This window comes from Dermacentor albipictus, unplaced genomic scaffold (genome assembly GCF_038994185.2).
Source record: "Dermacentor albipictus isolate Rhodes 1998 colony unplaced genomic scaffold, USDA_Dalb.pri_finalv2 scaffold_28, whole genome shotgun sequence".
In the NCBI taxonomy this organism is placed as follows: Eukaryota; Metazoa; Arthropoda; class Arachnida; order Ixodida; family Ixodidae; genus Dermacentor; species Dermacentor albipictus.
In genome coordinates this window covers 1,232,181-1,246,310 of record NW_027225582.1, presented here as the reverse complement: position 1 = coordinate 1,246,310, position 14,130 = coordinate 1,232,181, and the positions used below count along the sequence as shown (strand labels likewise).

Below are 14,130 nucleotides of genomic sequence, written 5' to 3'. Positions count from 1 at the left end.
TGGGGGGATCAAAGCTCGAAGCAGAACGGTACGTAGGTTGGGGCCGCCGAGGCAGGTGTGTGCCAGGGAGTGTTCGCACGGACAGCTCCCCAGGCACGCGCAGCCGTGCCTCGCAAGGTCGAGATACTTTAAAGGGACCCTGAAACGATTTTGGCGATTTTCTACAAACGTACTGAGTCGTTAGAGTAGGTTCTTCTGATCATTAATTGATGCATCTAAGTGCTCTACGTAAAGCGTGTAATTTATTATAAGGTTTTAAAAATACCCATCGCTGCCGATCGCAGCGCACTGCTCGGCGGAATTTTAAGCCGCCCCTACCCATATGATGCAAATAACCCATATTACGTCACATGGGCGAGCTATCTGATTGGCTGACCAGGGCGCATGGTCGATAATTTTTGCAACTTTATGGTGAACAAATGATGCTCGTAATAGTTGGAATGTTAGTTATTTTGTTTTTGCAAAAAGAAAATAACTTAAAGAGAATACACAAGAATAGTTTTTTAGTACACTTCAGCACTTCCGGCACACAGCAAGTGTCGTCTGCTTGTGTTACAACGTACTCCATTTTGACGAGAGCTCCGCGATCAGAGTCGGTCTCAGTCTTTTCGCGAGCACTATGATTCGACTTTGTTGCCTTGTGGACTGCAAACCTAGCGACCTGCAAACTGCGAGTCCAGTATTAGGGCAAACGCAAGCGCAAGGGGACAGGGTCTGGCCGCTTGACTCTGCCGGGATAAGCCAGGAGATGAGCAGAAGGGCAAATGTGAACGGTCTGCACGGTGCAGCCACCTGGTGGCACAGAGCTCAACCATACACAGTAGCAGCAACGAAGTGTATTCTTTGCTGCTGGTGTGTATTTTTCGCAGGAGTGTAATCATCAACACGTTGATTTATAAATGTTTAAAATGCTTTACACTTGGTTAGAGCAATATTAGCGCTTTGTTTGACTGGTTAAGCGCTGCGCCAGCAAGTGTCTGGACCGTGCAGACCGATCAGGCTGCTCACGTGCGTCTACGCTAAAGTTCCTTCATCAGCTTGAGTTTATGCCTCCAATCATTTGCCGAAATGACCAGCTTGCCTGTTTTTAGCGGAGTACCGGACACGTTCGGCGCTACGACAGAATGCTCGCAACGCACGCTGCTTCGATAGCTCTCGGTCGACGGCCCAGCGGCTAGCGGAGAGGTCTCGCGCGGGAGGGGGCGTGCTCCTAAACAACCGGAAGTGAGCGATGTGACGTCGCATCGTGACGCTGAACCAGTGAAGGCGGAGCTTAGCGCCGCTCGCTCGGCGAGCGAGTTGAGGAGGAAAAGCATAGCTAGGGAGGAGGGTAACTTCTAATCGCTTGTAGCTCCATTAATACGTAACACTTCACTTAAATTGTGGTGCGAATGTTCTACTTAAGCTGTACCCTACGCGCCTACAAAATTTGTCCGAACCGTTTCAGGGGCCCTTTAAAGGCACCTGCGCCCATTGTCTTTCTTTTGCCTCGGCGCAGTGAGCACGATTAACGAGAATAATGTGGAGGGCATCCGGTGCAGTCGCGAATGCATCATGACAAATGTAGCTCGCGTCGCCTGGCGTCTGTAGTAATATCAGAGTTGGTTGTATGAACTTTATGCATAATACGCTTTGTTACGGTACCTTAACGGAATGGGTCTAGAGGACGGTGTTGGTACATTTTTTCGTACCGCCCTAATCCTATGCCCCCACTATAAACACACACATACCCCCTTTTTTATGTATACATACAATTCCTTGCCATGACGGATCATAGCCTCCTTTATTTTTGAAAAATAGAGGCGGCTATGGACCGATTGACCAGTTCAAGTTGTCAACTTGTCAGTAACTGTCGTAGGAATCACTGTAATAAACATAATTCCACGATCGGATTATTTACTTTCATTTTTTGTTGTAACACTGAGGACTACATAGAACTTTATTTTGTATATGTGAGAGAAGTATGTGGATATCACGAGCTTAAGCCAATGTGCGATACACAGACAAAGCAGCTGCTACAACATGAACTGCATTGAGGGCCACACAACACATACGTAATTAAAGGTGCAAAATATAGGGGGAAGCTTCAAAATACGCTCTGTAGCACTGCAAAGTATAACATATATTGTATGTGTACAATAAATGTTCAAAAATACAATGCATCAATGTACCATTTGCCTTTAAGTTTATTATGAAGTTCAAGTTTACTGAAGTTTATTATGAGCATATGTACAACAGGAATCAACTAACACACCCGCAGTCAAGGTGGCTGTTCGAGGTGTGCTGGCTGCCTCAGTGTAAGAAAAAGAAATTGGGTAAATGTCGACACCAGTGCCACTGCTTCTTGCCTCTGACCTGCACGTGCCTCTGCGGCATCTTTGTGCATAAGTGTGCTGGCGTGGTGAGGCGTAGGAGTCATCCGAGAGAAAGAGTATTGTTTACATGGAGAAGTGGCTGTTCGCATTGCCTGTCACTTTCCCTCAAATGTTTCCTTGGTGACTAGGGTGACACACCTGCAGTCAAGGTGGCTGTTCGAGGTGTGCTGGCTGCCTAAATGAAATAAAAAGAAATTAGATGAATGTCGATACCAGTGCTATTGCTTATTGTCTCTTACCTGCATTTGCCTCCACGGCCTCTTGGTTTGTGGAGTCTGTATGAGGGAGCTGCTGTGGCTAGGCGTAGGCATTGTCTAAGCAAAAAGAAAAGGCCATTTAAATGGGGAATTATGGAAATAAATGCAGTCATGTCTGCTTCTTGCACTCTTCTTGCCTAAAAGTTTTCAAACATAGTGTCCAGAACACACCAGCACTTTGACTGCTTCTGCTTTTTACCTGCAGGTGTTGCTGCGAGATCCTTAGTATGGCTGCATGCAGCATTGTAACACTTGGTGGAGGCATTTGAAGTGGTAGCCAAAATATAAAGAATCATCCTTGTCTGTACGAATGCTTTCAATTTCTAAATGCAGTGGTAACTATCACTATTGGTGCAAGGCCCCCCCACATCTATGCGGCAAGTGCCATAGCTCGAAACTGAATTGTTCCTTTAGTGTTTCACAATTAAGGCATCTGATATGTCCACATTAGAGGTGATGTGTTTGTTTTTATTTATCCCAGTGTGGAGAGAGCATCATTAAATGGCTGAAGTACTATAGCGCCAAACAGACGACACAAGAAGAAGAGACACGGACGAGCGCTTATGTCCGTGTCTCTTCTTGTGTCGTCTGTTTGGCGCTATAGTACTTCAGTAATATGCACCAACTAGCCCAACAAAAAGTTCTGCTGAAATATCATTAAATGTTTTGTTTATTCTTGCGTGTCTTGTTTTTTGGTTTATTTCTGAATTTATCATGATGCTAAAGTGACTTATGTAATGGCAATCAGCTTTTGTTTTGCAGAAAAACAATGCATTTCCTGACCCATTGTTTGACATCCCCTCACTCGCATAATTTTGCAGAGTATTCTACCTATATTGACTTGCTTGATCTCCACTAAAGGGTCTTGCATTTTTAATTACGACTCCTTCCTTAAAATCATTCGACACTTCTCATAATTTCTGTACCTTGGGCTTCTGATACTCTGCATTCACTATTTTTGCTTGTTTCTGACTAGAAATGTCTTCTTTAATTTAGAGCTTAAATTTTACCTTTGGAACACACGGAAGGGCTTGCCATTGCATATCTGCATAAAAGGGAAACATGTTTCATTAAACATTTGCAAAATCCAATTGAAGATTGATGAATGCAGCTTGCAGTGTGATATGACTGAATGAGCCATAAAAGTAACTCATCTCACTTGGTAAATGAAAGCACATATTAGTGTGATGCACAAGATACGTTACACTAACGTGGTGGGTTCTCTTGCTTATACAGCAAAATAATCGGTGCGCGAGAAAAAAATTATTTTTGCATAACCCTTGTACACACTGACTTAAGGAAAATGAGCTGGAGCTGTCCACATGATGTACTTATTTTACCTGCGAGTATGGTCAACAAAAATGTGTCCCAGCTGCTTAGTGGTATTCCAGATTATGTCAGTATTGCATATGTGCCTGTTGTCGAAAATAATTGAATTTTGAAAGTGCTCGCAGGGATCTGATGTGCATGTCTGCAGTTTATGGATACATGTAAAAGACTCAGCATCAAGTGCAAGTGAACGGTCCCACAGGCCCGGAGCCGATCATGCAAATAGATTCGCTGCACAAATTTGTGACATGAAATGGCATGCAAGGAAGTGTTGAAAATATTCCATAGTTAATAAAACGCCTAAGCTATTAATATGTGGGTTGATGCACTCGTTATGCAAAACGGAGGTGAGGCGTGCAGACAGGAAACAAGAGTAGAGTATTTACAAGCAAACAACACGCGCGCCGCCCACTTCTCTACTCTTGTGTCCTGTCTGCACGCCTCACCTCTGGTTTGCATAATGAATCCTTACGAACTAGCTCAGCTTTCTGTCGTTCTAAGTCTCCATGCACTCTATTTCGTCCGCATTAGGCACTCGCCTCTTGATTACTTCGTGGCACAGAAATACTCGGTCATCAGGCTGTTTTTCTGCTGTGGCCTTTGTAGAAGCATGATTGTTCAAAGTGCAACAATTAAACAGATTCTTTGAGTTGCTTGTGGCTTCGCCAATACAATTCCGGTGCGCTGGTCCGCCTGTCCAGCAATTTCCTACTGAAGGGAAACCTGCAAATAAAAACACCGCTCCGCATGCAGAAAAATGCTCTACTGTGACGCTTCTCGAACGATTGTGATGTACCACAAGAGCTGCCTACTCGCGTGATATTCTCAACAAGGAGATGCATTCGTTTACTTACATGTGAAGGTATATGCCAGACCACTTCGGGGCTTCGGTGGCACATAAGGCACGAGTGTGTCATAGCGTCCGATGTCGACGCGCGATCGCATGTCAAACGAAACTACTACGCATCCAAAAAACAGATTCGAAACCGAAATTCGCGTCATCCTTAATTGCATGAATGCATACATCGTGATTTACATAAGTCACGGACTTAGCGATCACTTTCTGTAAACTTAATATTAACGTACCACCTTCATAAAGCCATCAGGTATGCGTTTTTAGGTGACAAAGCATAAGGTGACCTGTACTTGTTCTCAGCTCTTTCAATAGTAATTGCGCTGGCCACATTGACCAGTAGCAACAGGGCGGCGCCCTAGAGGTTCCCACTTTTCCGGCCCAGCTTTTCCTCTAGAGTTGTTCTACTAACTCTATGCTCTAGGCCGCCTCCCTGTTGCTACTGGTCAATGTGGCCAGCGCAATTACTATTGAAAGAGCTGAACAAGTACAGGTCACCTTATGCTTTGTCATCTAAAAACGCATACCTGATGGCTTTATGAAGATGGTACGTTAATATTAAATATACAGAAAGCGATAGCTAAGTCCGTGACTTATGTAAATCACGATGTACGCATTCATGCAATAAAGGATGATACGAATTTCGGTTTCGAATCTGTTTTTTGGATGCGTAGTAGTTTCGTAGTTTAGGTTTGACATGCGATCGCGCATCGACATCGGACGCTATGGCACACTCTTGCCTTATGTGCCACCGAAGCCCCGAAGTGCTCTAGCATATACGGGACTGTAGAGGCTGATTCTGTATCAGCGGTAGCGGAAACAAGCTGCGTTCGAGCAGGGAACTGTCGATGCGTTCGATTCCTCGAACGGCAATGAAGCGTAATGTTCCACGTTTCCGCACACACGGCAGGAAACGTGCTTGGCCGGACAGCCTGGATCGTATGCGATGTGGTGAGGTGAATCACATCGGTAGCAATGGACTGCGATGTCTCGACTGGCTTCGCGGAGTTCGGGCCGGGCGCCATGTTGGCCGGCTTCTCCAGGTCGCGACTTCCCGCCATGCTGCCGAGCGCCATCTTGAAGCCGCCGGGTCGAGGGAGAAGGGTGGCGGGGACCACCATCTTGCGCGCCCAGGCGAGCAAGGTGATGGCTGGCAACGCCATCTTGGCGTTGCGTCCAGACGCGCTGAACAGATGAGCTGTAGAAGACTTGAAGTCTTTTGTGAACTTGCTGTACGCTTCGTCCGATTTCCTGGGCTTTCTTGAATGTGAGGGACGATCCTTCGTAGAGTAACCTGTCTCGTATTCTTGCTGATGCGACGCCTTGTAGGATCTGGTCGCGAAGGGACTTGTCGTGCCAAGCGCCGAACGCACAAGCAGGCGCTAGCCTTTCTAGAGCGGTGACGAAGTCCTGAGAGGTTTCCCCGGGTAGTTGCTTTCTGTCCCTGAAGATAATGTGGTGTACTAGGGGATTGGCGCTTTCTTCGTACTGCTGGTCGAAGATGCGAAGAATGTCTTCGAACGTAGTAGCTGTCCGGTCCGTTCGCGACGCGAGGTCGTAGTAGAGACGCTGCCCCTCGAAGCCTATAAGCTACTGAGTAAAATGGCTTTCTTCCTCTCATCTTGTAGTGCCTCGCCTCTGGTTGCCTCGAGAAACGTGCAAAAGTAACGTTTCCACGTGAGCCACGCTACCGCAGTAGTATCGGGTAGCGCCAGGAAAAGCGGCATGGACGGTACGAACGCCACGCTGGGCCCTGAGAACAGAGGCGGGGGAGTTGAGGTGGACGAAGCCGAAGTAGACGTAGCTTCTTGTATGCCGGAAGCAGGAGAGCAGCAGCAGTAGAACGGCAAGGGCACGCAGGAAGAAGAGTAAACGGTTTACCTCGTCGCCAGTTTGTTGTAGCTTTTACGGGGCGGCCGGACGGAGGACCTACGGCATGAGTCCTAAAAGACCAGAGCGCTCAGCGCCGCAAAGAAGAGCCGAACTGCTCAAGGCGGGGACCAGACAAAGAATCATTTTATTCCAGCGAGGGGAAACGCAGCAGGCAACTTACAGCGTTTCGCACTGAGTGGCGCCCTGGCGTACCGATTCGAAACCGAACCTGGAAGCCAACACAGGATACAACAACCCCCTCCCCCCTTCCCTCTTATATGGGAACTTCGAGTAAAGAGTGGCAAAGCTGAACGAGAAGAAAGGGAGTTAACCTAGGGGCCGGATTTTTTATTAGTCGTATCATAAAAAGCCAACAAACACTGACACCAAGGACGACATAGGGAAAATTACTTGTGCTTAATGAATGAAATAAAGAAACGGTAAATTAATGGGAATGAAAGTGGCAAAGCTGTTATTCACTCGTATCGCAACTGCGTCGGTTTCTGCCTCCTCTCCCCATTCCTCTCTACCATTCTATCTAGCTTTCTTCTGGTCTTGCACGTTAGTAGAAAGGTTAACGCTGCATTTTATGCAATGCTTTTGCGAGATGTCACGGATTATTACAGCTGTCACGAGGCTAACATGGCGCCACCCAGGGAGCTCCAGAGGGCAGTGTGCACATTCGATGTGGTGCAAAGGTTCAAACGAGCTTCTATCGTCGCCTTTCCTCTCTGTCGTGCTCCTGTCATGCATACACACGCCCTGAACATCCCCCCCCCCCCCACGCCGTGTACCAGACAGCAGCAGCAGCAGCAGTCGGAAAGTTGAGGGAAGAGGCAAAGAAAGCTTCACTTTAAAATATTGTCTCCAATCCACTCTGTGAAGGTGGTTGGACAGTGAGGCTGTCCCCGAGAACTATCACGATTACCCATTGTGACGTAGGTTGAAATTATTCGCGTGGCGACATTCGCATGCACTTTTCCTAATTATGAGCCTAAGATGTTTCCATGGCCTGCGTCCTGGCTTGCGCTGTTATTTCGTGCACCTACAAAGATTGGACCAGAGAGAAGAGGAATTCACTGCGCCTCGTATGCACGCTGCTCTTCCAGAGTCCTCACTATACGTGGTCTTCCTATAGCACTATTACAACACAAATCAGTTGCTAGGAGGGTTCTTTTACGTACGAAAGTGCTACAGTCAAGCTGCCGGCGCCGCGGCAGCTTTAATATTTACCGGCAAACGTATGCGGGGAGCGTTGCGTGCTTCGCGTTGCTTGAAAGCACAGGAGGGCCTTATCAGCAGATATGTGCTTCGGTTGTTTGTTCTGAGCTTGTTCTTTATTGAAAATTATGCCGTTCAGTATGTTATATGCTTGATTCCAAAGGGTGTAGGCACTGGTCGCTTCATTTTGCTGAGTGCTTTTGCTGAGACGTTCGTGGGGGATACATCGCGAACACCACTTCCCGACTATGGTGGAGCGCCTAACGAGGCGTTGGACGCCCACATCACAGAAGCGGAAGGGAGGGCAGAGGTTGTAAGACTCAGAACGAAGTCGGCTCCGGGCCCTGACGGGGTAACGAAGAAAATGCTCAGGAACTTAGACGATGATTCCATTAGTTATCTAACGAAGTACATGCACGAACGTTGGGATAAAGGCGAGCTCCCACAACAGTGGAAGACGGCAAGCATTATTTTAATACCGAAACCCGGGAAGCCTCCGCAATTGGAAAGCTTACGGCCAATTTCCGTAACTTCATGCTTGGGGAAATTGATGGAGCACGTCGTCCAGACCAGACTGATGGGCTTCATGGAGCAGGGTGATCTGTGGCCACATGAGATGGTCGGGTTCCGACCTCACTTGTGTACGCAGGACGTCATGCTCCAAATCAAACATGATATAACAGACTCAAGGTCTAAAGATGCAAAAGCAATTCTGGGACTGGACCTCAAGAAGGCTTTTGACAACGTAAAGCATGAGGCGGTCCTGGAAGGGCTGAACAAGATTAATGTAGGTACCAGGATATATCGATACATCAGGGACTTCCTGACGGGAAGAACTGCCTGCATGAGGTTCCAAACGCTGGAATCCCCCACAATTGAGCTAGGGAGTAAGGGTACGCCTCAGGGATCAGCGCTGTCTCCCCTACCCTTCAACGTGGCTATGAGGGAACTCCCCGAGCAATCGGCAAAGCTCGAGGGATTAAAATTTAGTATATATGCGGATGATATCACCCTCTGGGTCAACCGGGGAAGTGATTCAGCCGTCGAAAGCCTGCTCCAGGCTGCCACCGACATTATAGTCGATCACGCGGCCGAGAGAGGCCTAGCATGCTCGCCGCAGAAATCAGAATTGTTTATATACAATCCGAAACACTTAAGGTGCAAGGCACCGTCGGAGATCAAAATTAAAGTGGCTGGTAAGGAGGTACCAATAGTCGAGCAAATTTGAATCTTGGGCCTGATTCTCCAGTCACACGGCCACAATGGCGAGACCGTAAAGAGGCTGCAGAATCACGCAATACAGACCCTGAGCCTAATTAGGCGGGTGGCCAGCAAAGGCCGAGGGTTAAAGGAGAAAAATTTGATTAAACTAATACAGGCGTACATATTCAGCCGGGTGAGCTATGCAACGCCATATATCTCGATTTGAAAGGGGTGGAAAGAGAAAAGATTGATTCTTTAATGAGAAAATGCTTAAAAGGAGCGCTGGGACTGCCCGTGTGCGCATCCACAGAGAGACTGGTGGCTCTAGGAGTGCACAACACATGGGCAGAACTGGCGGAAGCGGTGCGAACCTCTCAAATTGAGAGATTTAGCACCACGAGGACAGGAAGAGCCATATTGGCCAAAGTTGGAATAAATCCGGACAGAGGCCCCACCCAAAAGGCGGAAGTAGATAGAGAAGCGAGAAAAAATCTGATTATAGACAAGAACGGCACCGAGAGCGGCGCTGCTGCGCCGGCGTTGAGAGCGCCGCATGCGGAGCAAAATTCTATTAGCGGTGGTACCCCTCTCCCATCTCTCGTTCGCGCCGCCTTGATTGCCTCCTGCACTGCGCGTGTTTGGGCACGTTTCGCGCCGCGCGCGGTGTGTGCGCGTGGACATTTCCTTCGAAGGGCGGTGTACAGTCTCTCTCACATTTAGGGGAAAACTGGAAGCGCAGCAGCTCGCGCAGATGCTCGAGAAGCGGGATCTTGAACGGCGTCGTCTGCTACGGCGGCGCACGCTGGCCGCATTGTCGAGAAACGTTCTACTGTCAGGTGCAGGGCGCTGATCACATCGTTACTGCGTGAAAGGAGCCGGTATTCTTTGCTAAGCGTTGCGCGACGCCCACTGATACGCCTCGAATGCAAGTTCATCGCTGCATGGCAGTCATAGACGACGTACTGATTCCATACATTCTTGACGGCCCGTTTCTGGAAGGCGACTATATATTCTAACGCGATAGGACGCCGATCCACACTGCTCGTGCTGTGCAAGAACTGCTAGAAGAGCGCGCAGTCACTCTCTTGGAGCGGCCGCCTCAATCCCCGGGCGCCAACATCATTTAAAATGTCTGGGGCTCGTTGAAAGTATCGCTGGCGCAACATCCCCTCTATCAGTCACCCGAGGATAGGCTTCGATCCACCATCGTCAGTGACTGAGACGTGCAGCGAATCAACACATCCCTGATCAAGTCATTCTACACTTCACTGCCTTCCAGGATGAGCGCTGTCATCGCTGCCGCTGGGGACATGACGAGATACTAACTGAAGTTCCGAGCGTGACGTGTCCAATTCCCCACCGGTGGGCAGGGTCTGTCTGGTGTAGCGAATGATTATCGAGAAAAATCACTTCCAGCTCATTGTCTGAACCTAAAACGTTCATTTAATCGTGTCCGTTTGTTTCACCGTGTTCGACTCCCATTGTTGAGTGCTTTGTTTTCCTTTCGAGTCAAACAAAGACTGAGCACGTTGCGCGCACATCTTGGTGCGTTTTGTCGCTGCTCATTACGGTAGCACACACAGTGAAGAAATATACGTGCACACGCTCAGTACTCCGGCCCTTCGAAAGAACAAATGAGCCATGTTGTCAAAAGAAGTTTGTGGAACTCCATTATCGCCAATGAAGGATCAGAGTGTGGCGACGCACAACGTTTAGTAAAGAATATCAGCTCAGTTCCCGCAGTACCGATGAAATCGGTGCACTGCCCCTGACAGTACCACGCTTCCCGAAAATGCGGCCAGCGCGCGCCGCCGTAGCAGACGACGCAGATCACGACACTGCCCCTCAAGCGTGTGCGCCTGCTCGAGCTGCTGCCGCCGCACGACTCCATTGCTTGCCGCATCGCGACGCAATACGTTCCGAGTTTTCCCCTTAGTGTGAAACAAACTGCACACGCTATATTTGCCTTTAAGAAGATCGGTACGCTTGACGATTATTTTTATGGCTGCAATGCGGCGAAAGGGCAGCGTCTGCTTAACTATGTAAGGGACGCTGAGCAGGTAATTGGAAACGACATCGTATGTGCCGCCGGAAAAATCGTCAGCACATACGATGCGGCACATACATACGGCACCTACGAGCTAAAGTCATTTTTGCAGTTTCTCACATTATGTTTGCTACATATCCGTGTTGTCTCTGATGGCGACAACGGACTTCTATCGACACTGTGCGGAAATAAACAAGATATATCGCTGCATAGCACAAGTACGACATGCGCACACAACTTTAACTAGTACGTCCCCTACAATATGGAATAGAGGCAGCAATGTAGACAGCTTGGTCATTTTTAAACAGTACTCAAGAGACGGAAGTTGAAAGTATTATTAATCATTCCTGCTTCAGCAATGCCGGCGCAACCAAGACGCGGGTGTGTATCGTCCAGTAACCCGATCGATCGGTGCGGTGGTGAAGCGGGAATGAACTCCGGTCATGTTCAATGCATCATGCACATATTCAATTTCTCGGCACGCGTGAACTTCGGCCACTGCTAGCGCATACAACAGACGTGGTTTCCATTCTTAGACAGCGCACACACAAACGAAACACGAGAAAGAAGACAGGACAAGCACTCGTTGAACTTAAAGTTTTTGTATGAATAAAAGGATTATGTACCGAGTAATTATTAATTTCACGTGGGTTAGATATAGAAACCGTCATACACTCAGGAGTGATCAATAAACGATCTCGCTTCGTTTGCCAGATGTTTACTTCGCTCGGCGCACCGCAGTAATCCATGTCTGCATGTCGTCTGCTTCTTTCGTACCATTTTCTTGTGAATCGGTATAATTTCACTGGTGGCATCAACCTTTTCATGTTTACATTGCTGTCGTGACAGTTAACAACACAATAATAATTTCCGGTCATCCGAAGAGGCGCCGTCGCAAACAAGAGACGTTTCGCGCGCAGCGCGTACTGAACGCGGGCGCGACCGCGAAGGGAAGCGGCGACGGAAACCGACACCCGTTGGAGATGAAATCGCTCCGCCAGGGGAGAAACGAGCGCTGGCGTCTAGGATGAAACTTGGCGTGCAGTCGTCTATCCGCCCCCCCCCCCCCCCCCCTGCCAAAGAACATGCACCCGGAACATAGCAAAGACAGGAGGCATAAACGAGCCGAAGCATTAAAAATTACACTCGGTAAAATTTCGGAACATGAGGTGGCCTATGTAGACGCGGCGGGAGGTAGCGGCAGTTCTACGGTGGCAACGGCCGTCAGCGGCCGGGGTATTCCCGTGACCGCTGTCACTCTGCGCGGGCGCAACATAGAAGTTGCCGAGGAAATTGCGATCGCATTAGCTTGCGCTGGAACGGATGCGAAATTTGTGATCAGTGACAGCAAAACTGCCATTTACAAAATTTTAGCAAGGGAAAGATCTCGCCCTTAGCGGCCAGAATCCTAGGCCAGAGAAAGTTAGATAAAAAATTTCAAATAATTTGGACTGCGGCGCACGAAGCCGTCCCCGGCAATGAGGCGGCCCACGAGCTGGCTCGAGATCTCTACCGCCGAGCCGCTACGGGGCCCCTCGATGACCGAGGGAGCGGAGAGCGCATGCTAAAATATTGGGGAGATCACGCAGCATTATAGATTGGCTCGTAGACTGGTATCCCCGCCAGACCCAAAATTAAACAACAGACAAGCACTCGCGTGGAGACGACTACAAACTTATAAGTATCCGCACCCGGTTATGGCGAACCACATGTTTCCCGAGGCCAGGAGCGATAGGTTCAATCTTTGTGGGGCGAGAGGGACCCTCGACCACATAATATGGGAATGTCCGTACTCTCCCGGGGGAACGCACAAAATAGGTAGTAGAGGCACCTGGGAGACCCTGCTGCGCAGCTCGGACTCTGAGCTCCAGCTCCGGCTCGTCCAACTGGCTGAAGAGGCTGCTGGGACCCAAGACCTCCCAGCCTGCATCTGAGGCGGCGGCACTTGCCCCCTGACCTTGCTGTCGGTGGGTGGGTAGATCACCTTATCCGTTGAAAAATTAAGTTTATTCTATCGTGGAGCCATGAAGCCATGAAGCCGTGGTGTTCAGCAGTGTCTCACATGGGCTCCCGCATCTCGTGCTTCTCAACCCGGAAAAAGGCCAGTGACGAACCCAAGTTTCGCACCGGTGCAACCGGCAAGACGAGAGTAACCGGCGGACACTAGCCACATTCGGGTGAGTGCACCTTACCTGAAGATATCAAGCGTTATTCCCGACGACCGCCCGCCCGCCCGGTTAAGCCTAATGCCAAAACCAGCTCCCGCAATCTCATCGGCAGAAACACCCTTGCGCCGCGCGCCGCGTGAGCACGAGCGCTCGCCCACGCCGCGGAGAAGAGCCCCTACGATGAGCCGAGAAGCAGCTGCTGCAAGCGAAATGTCAAACCAGAAAGAAGATGAAGCAAATGCAATGCAAACAGACCGGACGGAAGAAAACACCGGTGAAGGTACCTGAAACTGATGATGCAGAAACATGATGCAGAAAGTGGCCGAACAATCGAAGCGGAAAGCGGCTGGATCACAAGAAACAAGAAAGCCAAGAAGGACACCTCGAATTCAAAGACGCCGGCAAAAAAACCAGCCGATGAGCAAACGCCCAATGCAGCACTTTCACAGCAACAACGCATACCCAGGATGCCGCCCCGACCACTTGACGACTTTAAGATCGTCTACCGCCCGCAAGCAGGTCTCGACTTCGCCAAATGGAACACCATCGCAGTCATGCACGCCATCGGTAGAGCGATTGAACTATCGCAGCAGGACTTCAATGATAAAGTACGCGCACAAGTACAGAGAATCGAAAATTTAATCATCGCAAGCACGGCCGACAAGGAAGACGCCAAGATGCTGGTCAGCATCAACAGAATACAGCTCGGAGGCACTTACCACAACGTCAAAGGCAACATACGAACCCCTCACGACGTCTCCCGAGGCATCATCAATGGCCTCATACCAGGAACAAGCACCGCAGA

The 14,130-nt window shown here is 49.1% G+C and overlaps 1 long non-coding RNA gene across 1 annotated transcript; it reads right to left on the bottom strand.

Annotated features, from left to right (window-relative positions):
- Positions 1-2,524: 2,524 nt before the first annotated feature.
- On the bottom strand, positions 2,525-4,902 carry LOC135913879 (uncharacterized). The gene is made up of 3 exons (XR_011510001.1): positions 4,816-4,902; positions 3,643-3,677; positions 2,525-2,689 (listed from the first exon to the last, which is right to left on the bottom strand). It is a non-coding gene; the product is annotated as an uncharacterized lncRNA (long non-coding RNA).
- Positions 4,903-14,130: the final 9,228 nt, after the last annotated feature.